The sequence below is a fragment of the Aethalodelphis obliquidens genome, unplaced genomic scaffold (genome assembly GCF_003676395.1).
Source record: "Aethalodelphis obliquidens isolate GAN/ISIS:26980383/991018 unplaced genomic scaffold, ASM367639v1 scaffold65, whole genome shotgun sequence".
Lineage (NCBI taxonomy): Eukaryota > Metazoa > Chordata > Mammalia > Artiodactyla > Delphinidae > Aethalodelphis > Aethalodelphis obliquidens.
The window spans coordinates 8,126,694-8,143,277 of NW_020838009.1; the positions used below are offsets into that span (position 1 = coordinate 8,126,694).

General features: G+C 37.3%; 1 protein-coding gene across 2 annotated transcripts in view; it reads left to right on the forward strand.

The window, feature by feature from the left end:
* The window catches only part of HDGFL3 (HDGF like 3), a 75,036-nt gene that overhangs the window by 905 nt on the left and 57,547 nt on the right, over positions 1 to 16,584 (forward strand). The window lies entirely within an intron of this gene.

A 16,584-nucleotide genomic window follows, 5' to 3' on the forward strand; every position in this document is an offset into this window, starting at 1 on the left:
CGAAGGCGGCTCCGGCCCCGGCAGGCCCGCCGCTGCCTTCCTCCCGGAAAGCCGGTGGTGACCGGGAGCCCGCGCCGCCGGGGAGCGGGCCTGGAGTGGAGCCATCGCTCCGGGCAGGGTCGTTGGTAGACACCGCGGTCCCGGGCGAACGTCGGGGTACGTAGGGGAGCGTAGTGCAAATGGCTGTCGGAGAGCCGGCGGGTGCCCGCGGCGCAAATCCTGGAAAGGGGTAGTGGTCATTCAGAGCCAGCAGGAGCCTCTTGGCAGTCATTCATCCGTCTCTCGTTGCATCCTTCGCCTTCCAGACTTGTTGAGTTTTCCCGGAGCGCGATTCCAGGTGCCCCGCCAGCCCTATCCTTGTCCTGGGGTACGTGCATCCTTGGTGCCCATGGTTCTTTTAAACCGACACCAAATAGCCGGGAGCTTGCAGCTTGGCACTGGCTGGTGTGTCCTGTAAGCTCCTCGTGCCTTTTCACCTCCATGTTTGTTTTAGGTCAGATCCCAGACCTTATCCTCGGCCTCCCACAACAGTCCACAATAGCGCTCTCTTTCTGTGTAGCAGGGTTTTCGCTGGGCTCTTTCTCTAGAAAGCATCTGCGTGTAATACATAACATTAAATTTTATTAGGTTCTTTGCTAACATGTGTGCTTTGTGTCTTAAAATAAATCCCTTTTACTTTTATAACAGTTGGCAGTTAATTGCTTGAAATAAGAAACAGTGAAAAGGAGGGTCAAAGCATGTTGAAGATTATGTTAGTAAACTTGAGGAATAGAAGTAGACATGGGAAATAGTGGCATAAATATGAGTGCAGGCTCTAAATATGTTGTATTATATGCAAGTGAAGGTACTGAGATTCTCCCCTCCCCCAAATACACCCATTCACAAAAGGAAGTGACATCATGGGTGGCCAGACTGAAATTTAGTGAAGTTGAAGTAATGGATGGACATAATCACTTTTTTTGTTTTTAGTTTGTCATGATTGTAAAATGGAAAGAACACTGGGTCAGGAATTGGGGGACCCTGGCATCTGGTCTGGGCTCTGTTATGGGCTAATCATCTCAACTGTCTGAATATCCATTTCTGCAGCTGTAAAATGATCATCTCTAGGATTCCTTCCAACACTAACAACCTCAGATTTCAAGGGGAAAAAACAGTCTTATTCAGATTTCGTGAGGCTGTGCAAATAACTTTTCTCCACATCTGAACTGTAGGTTTTCCTTAAGTAAGGCAAAGTTTTCATGGTGGAATAATGGGTTATTTTTCCTACTACAGTGCCATAATGTTTTGGGGCAAGATTTGTTACTTTAGGAGTCCTTTAGGGAACCCCTTGAGTATATTCATCAAGTAAGAAATAAACAGCTATAGGGCACATATGTTTATACATAGTTAAAAGTGAATTGAAAGTTAGCATCACCAGTTGGTCATTTTCTTGTAACACAATGGCTTTCTTTAATCTTACCTCTGAAAAATATCTCCTGAGGGTCAAAAAGAAAATAGACTTAAAATTTCATTAACATGTTGCTTGCATATGTTGGCCACCTGTAGTAATTTTGAAACAAAAAAGTGCTGCAGAAGTAGTCATAGTTGTGTATTTGATTGTACATAAAATTCCTAGGAGTTATAATTCCAAACCAAGGCAAAATGGAAAATAGAATGAGGAAATAAAATCAATTACATTGTTAGATAAGATACAGTAAATACAGGGGGAAAAATGTGTGTCTGTTCACATTTAATGCGAGCTTCTCAAGGGAAGGCCCTAAGTCTCTCTAATTTTTAAAAAATATTTTATAGTGAGTGGCATGTTGTAATTTCCAAAGAAAGGTAAAGGTTAGAAAAAGAAGAAAGATATTTGAGTCCCTACTCTTTGTTACAGTTGAATGTGTCAGTGTTCTCGTTTTATTTTCATCCCAATTCTGTGAGATAGTATCCCCACTTTACACCTAGCTATAGCTTTGTAGATGATGATATTATCAAGTATGGGGGGGGAATCCTACTTATTTAAATTTCAAATATTATCCCTTTATATGAAGGCCAGCCATGTTGGGATTCTATCAATATATGGCCATAAGGAATGAAACATAGGAGGGAGAACATGGAGGAAACATTTCTTCAGGCTATGGGGAGGAGCTTTCTGATGGTCAGAACTGGTCCACGTGGCATGGAGAAGTGACTTCTCTGCTGTAAAGAAGACATTTATTTTGGTCCTAGGAATCCCCTTGTGAGGAATGTGAGCCTAGAGGATTCAGACATCTAGTAAATTTGATCAGGTTGGTTTCAGCTTTTGGCTGAGCTGCACACTCTGTGCCCAGGGTGTGTTCTGTAATCTAAGTTTCAGTTTACTAGTCTGTAAAATAGGGATAATTCTCACCTCACAGATTTAGTGTATGTAAAAGCACTAAGCAGCAGTACTTGAATACTCCTATCTTTTTTGCTTTTTGAATTTCTAATTTTTCCCCTGTATCACTACACTATTTAAAATTTTCAGCTATTACATAGATTTGTTATTTGTCCAGCATTTTATCATGAAAAATTTCAAACATATAGAGAATTTTAAAAATTGTATAGTGAACAGCCATATATCTACCACCTAGATTCTGCACTTAACATTTTGTTATACTGTCTATATCACCTATTTGTTCACATATCCATCCCTCTATCCATACAGCAGTCCATCTTTTTTTAATGCATTTCAAAGTAAGTTGCAGATAATTTACTCCTAGACACTCCAGAATGTATTTCATTAACTAGAGATCAATATTTTTAATAGATTCTTTTTTTTCCTTTTGAGGTAAAATTTACATAGACTGAAACGCACTTACCTTAAATGTACCATTCAGTGAGTTGACAAATGTATACACTGGTGTAATGCTAGCCCCTACTGGGACAGAACAGTACCAGTACCCAAGAAAGTTCCCTTATGCCTCTTCCCAGTTGATTCTTGTCCTTCTCCCTTTTCAGATATATTATTTTAACATTAAATAGCAACTGGCTGTTTCTAATGGAGTATACTTGCTGTATATGACTTTAAAAATTAGAAGTTCATTTATGCCTAAGGATTAACTAGCTTAATACTAAAAAATACTTATGCTAAAACAAGAGTCTGCGAAGCTTTTTTTTTTTTAATTTTAAAAAAATATTTTATTTATTTTTTATTTTTGGCCGCATAGGGTCTTAGTTGCGGCATGCAGGATCTTTCACTGTGGCATGCGGGCTTCTCTCTAGTTCTTCTCTCCAGTTGTGGCGTGTGCGCAGGCCTAGTTGCCCCATGGCATGTGGGATCTTAGTTCCCTGACCAGGGATCGAACCCGAGTCCCCTACATTGGAAGGTGGATTCTTTACCACTGAACCACCAGGGAAGTCCCTCTGAAGGCTTTTGATTGTGTACCTTGTTGGTAAAGAAAAAAGAAAAATAGAGCATGCATCTCTAATATGTGTAAATTTACTTTAAAATTACATCTACATGTACTTTGTACTATTATATATATTATAAGATAAATACAAAAAAACTAATAGGGATGACAGATGATATAGATGATATTTTATGTTTTAAAATTCTTATTGGCAAAATGTCATTAATAGTACTAGATTAAGTTTATATTTTAAAAAGTACTAATTTTTGGAATTTTTTTGCCTCCTTGTGAGATCTGACTAGATTGTCACAGTTTTTATCTTTTAAAGAGATATTATAGAAGAGAACTGTCAGCTTGGCCATTTCCTTGTTTGCTTGTGCTTACATTATTAGCGTCATCTTTGTAGGACTCCTTTAGCCACTTGTTCATTTAGCGAGAATTCTGTTAGAAGTAGATGTTCCATAATTCTACTCAACCAGGCACACACAAATGGCAATAAGTCACAGTATGCCTAAAGTGAATAAATATAATTATGTAAATAAGCACACTAGTGTTAATTGATGTATTGGATATTAGTAAAATTTACTTTTTAGGCGAAAGAATAAGAATCTAAGATAGAAGTTGTACTATTTTCTTCACAGACCCCCTAAAATCATCTTGTGTATCCCCCGAGGTGTGAACACTCTGCTTATGTTACCCCTACTCTAAAAAATGGAAAAACAAAAAACAATACAAAAACCAAAGTCTTAAAGCCCTTGTGTTTCAGTTAAAGAGCTTTTTAAAATACAACTTTATATGAGAACTCTCAAGCATCGTTAATAGGAGAGTAAATCGATATAACCACTTTAGAAAACTGGCCTGATCTACTGTAGGTAAATACACGCCTGCCTTGTGACTTGGCAGTCTGTTCTAGGCATATACCCAAGAGAATGGGTGTTTATGTCCACCAAAAGACTTGTACAGTAATGCTCATATATGGCGGCTTTATCCATAATAGCAGAAGACTGAAACAACCCAGATGTCCATCAATGCTAGAATGGATAAGCAAATTTGTAGTATGTTTGTATAGTGGAGTACTACCCAGCAATAAAAAGGGGCAGACTACTGATGCCCACAAAAATATGGATAAATCTCAAAAATACAAGGTTGAGTGAAAAAAAAGCCAGACACAAGACAGTACATTCTGTATGATCCCATGATGTTCAAAAACAGGCAAAGCTGATCAATGGTGACCAGTTTGTGGTAGGTGGAGGTGGTGGTGGGGTTACTGACTGGTAGGAGGCACTGGAAATGTTCTGTATCTTGATGTGGGTTTGTACGTATGTAAAAATTTATCAGGCTTGCACTTGGGGATTTATGCACTATTATGTATATAATGCCTCAATTTGCGTATATAATGCCTCAATTTTAAAAACACACACTTTGTATGAGGTGGGGAAAAAGAAGAATCTAATACTCCAAGTTTCTTCATGGATTCAATTTCACCATTCTTAGCTTTCAGTGAGAAATTTTTTCCTTTAAGGCTTCAGTCCTACAAAGTTGCATCTTCCTTTGACTATTTTAGAAGCTTCATTTACTACTTCACAGCTTTCTCTTGAGGCTTCTTTGTAGTTCTGGATTCTGCCTCTGTCTTTTGCTTAACTCTACTAGAGTCTTTCTATTCCTTTCATGCTAAATCATTCATTGCTCATCATATTTTTGATCTAGCTCTCCACCTCTCACTTGTTAAAACTTAAGAATAAAGCATTTGACTTACCCCTCTATGACAGTTCAAAGATCTGAACTCTTATTGAACTTTTATTGAGTACCTACCGTATGTAAGGCACTGTACTAGGTGTATTTTTTCGTTTTTCTACCAACAGATTAAATTTGCAGCAATTTAAAAACATTGTAATTGAATAAAGTGTTTCCCTATCCTCTATTAATGTAAATACTGGTTGGGAATCCTCAGTTTCTGACCCATAGCACTTTCCTTTTTTTTTTTTTGCCTTTGACAGTAAACTGCTAGACTGTGAACCTTTATTTCTGCAGACCAGGCTACATATTTTCAGAGAATCAGTTGACACTTAAATTCTTTTTAATCTCGACATAAAGTAAGATGTTTATAATCTTTATTACTTTGTCCCGAGTCCACAGAAATGCATCATTGGTTCATTCCTCAGGTAGAGTGGCACAGGCTCACTCAACCTTTCTCCAAGAGACTATATTCACATTGCCAGTTTGAGACTGGCAAACTGTCTCATTTTCTTCAGCTTAACCCTGGGAGCAAACAGGCAACTTAAACTCAATACCAACATTTACATTTTCCGTCAGCCAGGTGCATCTGTGTATGTGGCATATCCCCTTTGAAATGCCCTAATGACTACTTGTTGCCCCATGATTTGAAGAATATTAATTCTCTTAATTCCACTATATGAGGTTGTGTTTGATTCTTTTGGAAAATGATGGTTTAAAATGATATATGACTGTTGAAAATGTCTATTAGCATTAGAAAAACGTTATAGACTAATAAGTATAGTAGAGCAAGAGCCCAAATATTCCTGTTTATTAGAGAAATATCTTCTATTGCAGAAGAGCCTCCAGATGTCTGATCAAAATATAGTCCACTTAATAGGGTTGTTAGTCCACTGCAAAAAGATTTCTTAATCATTTCAAGCAGTACTGAAAGCATGGTCTGTGGACTGTTACCTGTCAGTGACAAGATAGATATAGAAATTGAGAACAAGAGTTTAGAAATTTTTTTAGCAACTTGATAGAGTAACTTTTTGTTTGTGAATCTGATTTAAAATTGAGGTTTGTATGCCTTTTAATTTTAATTTTCTAATAATTCATCTTTAATCTATTTTATTAAAATGTCTGTAACTAATTAGATTTTTTTTAGTTGCTCCTTCACCACAGAATAGAAGTACTGACTATATAGGATCCTAAACAGTCAATAGTGTTCCTTGCACCGAAAACAATTTGCTCATACTGTAAACTGTTTAAACTATGCTTATTTAAAAGAGAGAATGGACTGACCTTCATGTTATATATTAATTTCAGCTGTGTAACAGAGTTACAGTTATTACACAAGTAATAATGTCACTGTAGAAAGATTAACATCCTAGACATAATTACAAGCATCATGAATATCCACCTATATGTTTAGGTACATAATTTTTGTAGTATATATACATTTTGCAACCTTTTTTCCCCACTAAACACTGTATCTTTAGAAGACTTTCAATGGCAATGCATATGTTTTTATAACATTATTTGTAATAGCCATCTGGTAATTTATGGCGTGGACTTATTTTTATAAATTATAACTACTTGCTATTATAAGACATTTATTTTATTTCCAGTTTTATACTATAAAAGAATACTCTGAGAAACATTCTTTTGGCTTAATTGTTATTTCCTTAGGACAAGTCTCTGGAAATTATATTTCTGAGTCAAGGGGCAGGTGCATGTTTTAAAGCTTTGTATTACAAAGATTTAACTATCTTATCTTACCCACTACCAGAATAAGAGAATACTTGTTTTCTCACATATTCATTAAAAGTGGATGATTCAAACTTTTAAAAATCTTTCTCAATTTAATAAGCACAAATATTTAATAGAATTAATTTCTTTGGTTACAAGTTAGGCAGAATATATGTATCATATATGACATTCTATCAATAATGTATATGTGTCTTGAATATCAAGTTAGAATGAGTATATATAATAACACTACTATGAGGTAGATATCCCCATAAGAGAACCAAGACTTAGCTTAAGAAATTCACCTAAAGACAACTTAATTGTCTTAATCCCCGACTATTAAGAATGCCACAAGAACATAAGAAATGTGATATCAGATTAGGTAAAGGACTAAAGAAGCATTTGGCAGTATGTAAAAAGAACATACATGTATGTGTGTTTGTAGGGCTACAAGTTTCTGTGAAGCTGGAAATCTTCAGTCAGAGAACATTTACTATTGTAACATTTATTATATTATCTTTAGTCTATATCTCTTTGAAAGTCCTTTGACACAGGGCAATATAAAAATAAGTATTAGCTGTGCATTTAAAGAAAGCAGAGACCCGTTAAAATCAATTCTGAATGAGTAGCATGATGTTGACTTAGTGTAAGTTCTAAAACCTTTATGTGTGAGAGAACACATCTACTTTGAACCTCAAGTAGGGTAGTTATGAGAGTTACTGGTTCAGTAGAGCCTAGAAGCTAAATCATAAGAACTACTACTACTAGCCTGTGTAACTTCTTGCCAGTTTACTGCATTCCCAATCTCTGTAACAGCATTTTTCTATGTACAGTATATCACTGCCATTTGTATATGTAATCTCCTTTCAGCTGATTAAAATGGAGGTAGTAATTGAATTTTTCTACTATATCTTCTTACTTGATAAGAATTTGCTGTAGTCAGTCAGGTAAGTACCATCTGTAGGGTCACAGAGAGCCACCTAGAGGTTAAAAAGAGTGAAATAATCCAATGATTGGTGAGCTCAGACATTTAGAGTGACATCCTCCAGATTTCTGAGCAAGACTTCCTGCCATGTCCGGAAAGACAACTAGACCAGGAGTTAAAAGATAAGCACCTCATTCTACCACTCTCTTGGTTTGTTAGGTTTGGGCATCTTTTTTTTATTACAATCTCTTTGTAAAACAGGGAGAGTGATAATTCTTAGTCTCACCCTTTTTCCTAGTAATCAAATGTGAAAATATACATGAAGAAAGTGTTTGCTAATTAAGTACCTAATAATTAACCTCCTAGAAACACCGGACCTAGTAAAGTCTCAGTAAATGTTTTTGTGGTTTGGCAAGTGTGTCTTTCAGCAGTTTCCTTGTGACTTTATAATAGTGAGTTGGCTTTAGGCTCTGGGAGTTGTAGGGACTTCCCATTAATATTACCCCTCCAGATTTATGAGTGTGATGAGCCATCTCTAGAGGGTCCACATAGCTTCAGGATTTGGGGGCAAACTAAGCTGGACTTCGTTGGCAGTTAAATGGTGCCTATGAATCAACTACTCCTCCCACTTGATCACTGAAACTCAAGCTCTGAGTGGATTCCCTAAGCCTGATTATAGAGTCTCGAAGGCTCTCCAAAAGTGGACTGGGTAGTTCTTACTAACATATTAGTAACTTCTTAGTTTCTATCAAAATATGTTTAAGACGAGAGTTGTTGTAAGTGATGGGTTCATTTAGGTTCAGTACTGGTTAGCAAATATAAAAATGAGTTTCACAGAGATTGAAAAACTTTTATGTAGGGAAAAATGTCAAAAAATAAACCCATGCCTTTAGAGCTTTTCTTCCTTTTTGTCACTGAAGTAGACTTTTGTACTAATGGCATCTTTAATTTTGGAGGAAATGCATATTTAGAGAGAGCAGTGTTATGAATTCTCAGTTCATTTTTTTTTTGGAGTTAGCATATGTTAAATGGATTGAAAATTAATTCCCTCAAGACTTCTGTTTGACTTTCAAAATGAGACCAGCTATTTTCAAACAAGGCATAACTGTTCTTATCTCCTTCACTAGACTGCTACATGAGGATTAAGTCAATAATTTTGAAAAAGTATTTAGACCTTGGAAATGAGTCATGGTTGCTGATTGATTCTGTTGCAGTCTAGTCTAGTGGCTTTCAGACTTTTTTTGGCTGTAACTGACAATAGGAAATAAATATTAATTTCATACACACACACTAGAAAAAGATTTCACCACATCATACTATATGTGATGCATCCTGATGTTTTTATATTTCATTTTATATAAAATCAGGTTGTAACCCACAAAATCAATTTCACTACCTGTAGTTTGAAAAGTACTGGTCTGGTCTGTTAGGCCAAAGGGAAATTAATCTATGTGAGTTATATATGTTTATATAGAACAGTAGTTGGATTTTTGAGCTGAGTTAATAGTCCTGAGCTTTTTATTCTGCTGTAGCCATAGTCCTACATGGAGGTCACATGAACATAAGAAATGAAAGTTATGTTAGGACACTTAACCACCCTGGCCATTGTTTTACTTGATCTCCAAAGGTATACAGATCAACTATTTCTACTCTCATTTTCCTTCTATTCTTTGAACTGCAAATATACCTACTACTTTCTTAGCTTTCTCTATGAAGCTAATTATAGTTTCATACATATGGCTTGTTGAGGGTAATAAGCTTCATACATTTGCTAACTAGTTAGTGATAAACACTGACTATCTAGTGTTCCCTGGCTGATAATATTGAGGTTCTGGGGTTTTCTTGGGTTTTTGAGACTAGACTGTGGAGGTATCAGGCTATCTATGACTGGTATTGATATGGGCTTTTGTTAAGTCCAGAAAACCTATAGGTGGGGTAGGTTTGTGGTACCCTCTGAGGTGGATGTAAAGTCATGGGACTACCACATTTCTAATGGTTCTGTATTTTCTTTACAATCACTTTTGTCCAATCAAAAAGATTTCCTTGCTACTATTTAGATAACAGCAATCTTAGAAGAGACAATCTAATATTGATGATAGTAAGACACTTCAATTTCTGAAAAAGATATATTTCTGAAAAGTTATAGTAAGCACAGTTTTATATCTCACATCTGGCTGACTGACTCACACAAAATAAGTACACTTCTATTGGAAAATAGCCCCACTATACTAAGTGGAAGTATCTGGAAACAAAAGGGTTAGGTTAATCTTTGTGTTAAGTCAGGTATTCAAGAACTCTCGTGGTTTTCCGCTCAGCTTTTTGTCACTGCTGTTGTTCACTGGCCCTGTCTAGTGCTAGGTGGGGTGGCGGGTGAAGGACAGAGCCTTTGATAGAGTTATGAAATTTGATGGTCTCCATTGTTCATTTTTAATAAGCTCCTTGTCTGGGGCAAATATTTATTTAACTACAAGGGATCAGGTAACCCAGAACAAATGTGTCCCTTGTTTTTAATATTGTCATAAAAGCAAATTACAGAAGTAGGGCAGCTCAGCAAGAGCGGGTGGTTAGAGAAGTTTGTTGAAGTGAAATAGAGATGATGGTGATTGAAGACCCCTCCTTTGCGCCACTAAAATTGCTTCTCATTCAGTATTGTAAAATCCAACTACTGTGACCTCTCCGTTTCCTCTGGGTATCCCAGCTACCTCCTGGCTTCACTCCTTCCTTATCCAAATTAGACCTACATGATTACTTGAACTGCTCTCACCCCATGCACACTTTCATGCATTCACCCTACAAACTCCTGCTGAGACCAACTAGACATAATCACAAAGGCATGCAGACTGGGGCTGCTCCAGGATTAATTTCGTTAGGTCCTCAACACTGCTCATCACTCCTTTTACTTGACCTGGGTCAGTTACTTGTCTATCCTCCTCAGGTGTTAGTAGATATTTTTACTACCCTCTTCCAACTCAACCTCTTTCCCCTTATTTTCAGCAAATTATTTTACTTTCATATTTTATATGTTCATTTTCAAGGTGCAATGGAAGAGCAGGAGCTTTATGTGCAGATAAAGCCGTGTCTGCTGTCTCTATCCCTCAACAGATGAATGACCTTGGGTACCTAATCTCTTGGCTTTGATGGACTGTAAAATGGAGACAATAATGCCTTCTTTTCAGGGTTATTTCAAGGATTTTAAACATAAAGAATCTGAAGTTTTGTGGGGTTTTTTGTTTTTTTTTTTTTTTAAGAATCTGAAGTTTAACGGATGATCAAAAAATGTTTTTTTCCCTCTCCATCGCCTCTTCCCCATCCTCCTTACTAAGACCCTCCCCTTCTTGCTTGACCCCACCCTTTTCCTTTCTTCATTCAACATTCAGCAAATATTGATATTTTTGAGTGTTTGCTATGTCCCAAACACTAACACCCTCATAGATGCTGGGGGTAGAGAGGTAACCTAAACAAAGTTTTGTTCTCATAGACTTGAAGTCATCAGCCTCTTCCCCTCCACTGACTTTCTCTCTACAGACTAGAAAGAATAATCTCTCCTATCTTCCAGGCACTGCTCTCTCTGCTTTCCTTGGTAGCCATGCTTCTTTAAATAACTGACCTTACTGTCTCTTTCTCACCCCTCTCCCAGAAGTCACCATCACCTGCCAATTAATAGAATTCATTTCAATCCTAATTGTTGCCTCTGTGGAAATTAACACTGCTATTAAAAAATTCTCTTCTCTTGACTTCCCTCCTGTGTTTCTTTTGAAAGATTCTTCTGCTTCTCTAACTATACCTGTACAGGTTCTTCTTTGGCTTCAAGCCACCATTCTTCTAAATTTCTGTTTCAGGCCCAGACTTAACTATTGTGAGCTTCAAATCCATACATCCGTTTACCTACTAGACAGCTCCATCTAGCTGTCCCTCAGGTACCACAAATTCATCATCAAAAGTAATCTAGCCACCCCTCCCAACCCAAGTATTCCTGTTTTACTTAAAGATTACTATTTAGCCAGTCACCCCCAAAAACAAAGACCTCAAATTATCCTACATGCTCCTTATTCTTTGCCTCTAACATCTTATTGATCACCTAATGATGTCAAGATGGGCTGTGCAAATGGAGGCCTGGTGGTAGTTCTGATAGAGAAAAATACTGTGAAATTTGATTCATTATACAGCCCGGGGCAGCGTAAGAGTGCTAAACACAAAAGAACCTGAGGCGTATTCATGTTGTAAACAGGATGTAATTCCAACAAAACAGTATGACATTAAATTATTAATTTAGATTTTTTGGTGTCATTTTATTTCTACTTAATAATATATAAATTTATCTTGGTTTTATAATGTATTGTTATAATAGTACTGTTATATTTGTGCACATTTCAGAACATGATAAAATTTTATGACAGCTGGGGTCCACATCATGTTGATATATTCCTTTTTTTAAAATTCATTTTATTGAAGTATAGTTGATTTATAATGTGTTAATTACTATACAGCAAAGTGATTCAGTTATACCTATATATACATACTTTTTCATATTCTTTTCCATTATGGTTTATCACAGGATATTGAATATAGTTCCCTGTGTAGGACCTTGTTGTTTATCCATTCTATGTACAATAATTTGCATCTGCTAACCTCAAACTCCCAATCCATCCCTCCCTAGCCCCCCTCCCCCTTGGCAACCACAAGTCTGTTCTCTAGGACTGTGAGTCTGTTTCTGTGTTGTAGGTAAGTTCATGTGTCATATTTTAAATTACACATATAAGTGATATCATATGGTATTTTATCTGACTTGCTTAGCATGATGACTTACTGAGCATGATAATCTCTAGGTCCATCCATGTTGCTGCAAATGGCATTATTTCATTCCATTTTATGGCTGAGTAATGCTTCATTCTATATATATACCACATCTTCTTTATCCATTCATCTGTCAATGGGCATTTAGGTTGTTTCTATGTTTTGGCTATTGTAAATAGTGCTGCAGTGAACATTGGGGTGCATGTATCTTTTTTTTTTTTTCTTTTTCCCGGTACGCGGGCCTCTCACTGTTGTGGCCTCTCCCGTTGCGGAGCACAGGCTCCGGACGCGCAGGCTCAGCTGCCATGGCTTACGGGCCCAGCCGCTCCGCGGCATGTGGGATCTTCCCAGACCGGGGCACGAACCCGTGTCCCCTGCATCGGCAGGCGGACTCTCAACCACTGCGCCACCAGGGAAGCCCGTATGTATCTTTTTGAATTACAGTTTTCTCTAGATATATGCCCAGGAATGGGATTGCAGGATCATGTGGCAACTCTATTTTTAGTTTTTTAAGGAACCCCCATACTGTTTTCCATTGATGTATTCTTTTATTCTTATTTTTCTAAGAATTATCAAGAATGGAAGTTAAATTTTGTCAAAGTTAAATTTTGTCAAATTGTAATAGTTTTGTAAGTTTTCTCTTTTGGCCTTGTTATTAATTATATATTTTAAATATTAAATTGTACTTGTATACCTGGAATACACCTTACTTTGTTTCAGTACAGTAACCCCCCCTTATCCATGGGGATACATTACAGTACCCCCAGTGGATGCCTGAAATTGCAGATAATACTGAGCCCTGTGTATACGTTTTTTTCCTATACCTATGTACCCATGATAGAGTTTAATTTATAAATTAGGCGTGGTAAAATATTAAATAAATAATAAAATAAAACAGTTATATCAATACACTGTAATAAAAGTTACGTGAATGTGGTCTCTCTCAAAATACCTTATTGTATAAATTTAATGCCTTTTCCATCTTAACTAAACACTTATAATGCACTATGGCCATAACTTTTGCAGTTTGGAGTGCAACAGCAAAACTAGCATGAATTTCTTTTTCCTTCACAATTTCATGGATAGAATATTCTTTCATACAGTAGATCTTAGCAACTTCAACAAATGGTATTTTTTCTCTCCTTATTAAGTCGAGAACTTTCACCTTTTCACTTAATGAAAGCACTTCACAGCTTCTCTTTGGCATATGCAAATTGCCAGCATCACTACTCTTACGCTTTGCAGCCCTCATTAAGTAAAATCAAGGCTACTTGAACACAAGCACTGCAATACTGCAACAGTTGATCTGATAACTGAGATAGCTACTAAGTTATTAACAGGTAGGATATGCTGGACAAAGGGATAATTCATGTCCCACTCCAGGATGGCTTGAGATTTCCTAACACTACTGAGAATGGCGTGCAATTTAAAACTTATGAATTGTTTATTTCTGGAATTTTCCATTAAATATTTTTGGACCATGGTTGATCACAGGTAACTGAAACCACAGAAAATGAAACTGCAGATAATGGGGGACTATCGTACATACATTTCTCTTTTTGTTGAGATATAATTTCGGTAACATAAAATTCACCTGTTTAAGTTACACAGTTCAGTAGTTTTTATTATATTCACAATGCCGTAAAACGATTGCTAATTCTAGAACATTTTTATCACCCCAAAAGGAAATGCATACCCATTAAGCAGTCTGTCATCATCCATCCTTACCCCCAATCCATGACAATCACTAATTTACTTTGTTTCTAAGAATTTGCTTATTCTGGATATTTCATTTGGAGGTATCATAGAATATATGGCCAATTGGACTTCCCTGGTGGTGGACTTCCCTGGTGGTGCACTGGCAGGTGGATTCTTAACCACACAGGTTCGAGCCCTGGTCCGGGAAGATCCCACATGCCATGGAGCAACTAAGCCCATGCACCACAACTACTGAGCCTGCGCTCTAGAGCCCGCATGCCACAACTACTGAGCCCACGTGCCACAGTTACTGAAGCCCACGCACCTAGAACCCATGCTCCACAGCAAGAGAAGCCACCGCAGTGAGAAGCCTGCGCACTGCAATGAAGAGTAGCCCCTGCTCGCCACAACTAGAGAAAGCCTGCGCACAGCAATGAAGACCAAACATAGCCATCCATAAATAAATAAATAAATAAATTTTATTATTTTTTTTGCAGTACACGGGCCTCTCACTGCTGTGGCCTCTCCCGTTGCGGAGTACAGGCTCCGGACATGCAGGCTCAGCGGCCATGGCTCACTGGCCCAGCCACTCCACGGCACGAACCCGTGTCCCCTGCATCGGCAGGCGGACCCTCAACCACTGTGCCACCAGGGAAGCCCAAATAAATTTATTTTTAAAAAAAGAATATATGGCCAATTATGTCTGGCTTCTTTAATTTAACATAATATTTTCAAAGTTTATCCATGTTGTAGCATGTATCAGTAGTTTATCCCTTTTATTTATTGTTTATTTAATATTCATTTATTTATTTGGTTGTGCCAGGTCTTAGTTGCAGCAGGTGTGCCCCTTAGTTGCGGCTCGCTAGCTCCTTAGTTGTGGCATGCGAATTCTTAGTTGCAGCATGCGTGTAGGATCCAGTTCCCCGATGAGAGATCAAACCCAGGCCTCCTGCATTGGGAGCACGGATCCCCAACCACTGTGCCACCAGGGAAGTCCCAGTAGTTTATTCCTTTTAATGTCTGAATAACATTCCATAGGTACTCCACATTTTGTTTATCTGTTCATCAGTTGATGGGTATTTGGGTCATTTCCACTTTGGGCTGTTATAGATAATGCTGCGATGAACATATGTGTACAATTTTTTATGTGGATTTAATGTTTTCAGTCTCTTGGGTATGTACTTAGGAATGGAATTGCTGGGTCACATGGTAACTCTTTGTTTAACCCTTTGAGAAATTCCCAGCCTCTTTTCCAAAACTGTTATACCATTTTACATTTCATATAGCCTAATGACCTTGACTAGAACCTCCAGTACAATGTTGAATAGAAGTGGTCAAAGTGGACATCCTTGTCTTGTTCCTTATCTTATGCAGGAAATTTTAGTCTTCCACAATTAAGTATGACGTTAGCTGTGGGTTTTTCATAGATGCCCTTTATCAGGTTGAGGGTGTTTCCTTGTATTCCTAGTTTGTTGAATGTTTTTATCATGGAAGGATGTTGGATTTTGTCAGATGCTTTTCCCACATCTATTGAGATAACCATGTGATGTTTTGTCTTTTGTTCTATTAATATGGTGTATTATATTGATTGATTTTTGTGTGTTAAACCAATCTCACATTCTTGGAATAAAACTTCTTGGTCATGGTGCATAATTCTTTTTATACATTGCTGGATTCTGTTTGCTAATAAGAAATAGAATCCCTGACACATGACGGTTGAACTTATAATTTTTCGACTTCATGATGGTACAAAAGTGATACACATTCAGTAGAAACCACACTTCAAGTTTTGAATTTTGATCTTTTCTCAGGCTAGCGATATGCAGTAAGATAACTTTCTCCTGATGCTGGGCAGTGGCAGTGAGCCGTAGCTCCCAGTCAGCCACACTGTCACTAGGGTAAACAGCCAGTACACTTAGAACCATTCTGTATCCATACAACCATTCTGTATTTCACTTTCAGAATGGTATTCCATAAATTACATGAGATGCTCAACATTTATTATAAAATAGGCTTTGTGTTAGATCGTTTTGCCCAACTGTATGTTAAGTGTTCTGAGCACATTTAAAGTAGGCTAGGCTAAGCTATGATACTCTGTATGTTAGGTGTATTAAATGCATTTCTGTCTTAATGATAATTTCAGTTTATGATGGGTTTATTGGGATGTAACTCCATCATAAGTTGAGGAAGATCTATATTTTTGTTGTAGATTTTTGCATCTGTAGTCATAAGTGATACTGATCTATAGTTCTGTTTTCTTGTGATGTCTGTTTCTGGGATCCTGGTATCAGAGTAATACAGTCCTCAAAAAATGAGTTGGGGAGTGTTCCCTCCTCTTCTGTTTTTTGAAAG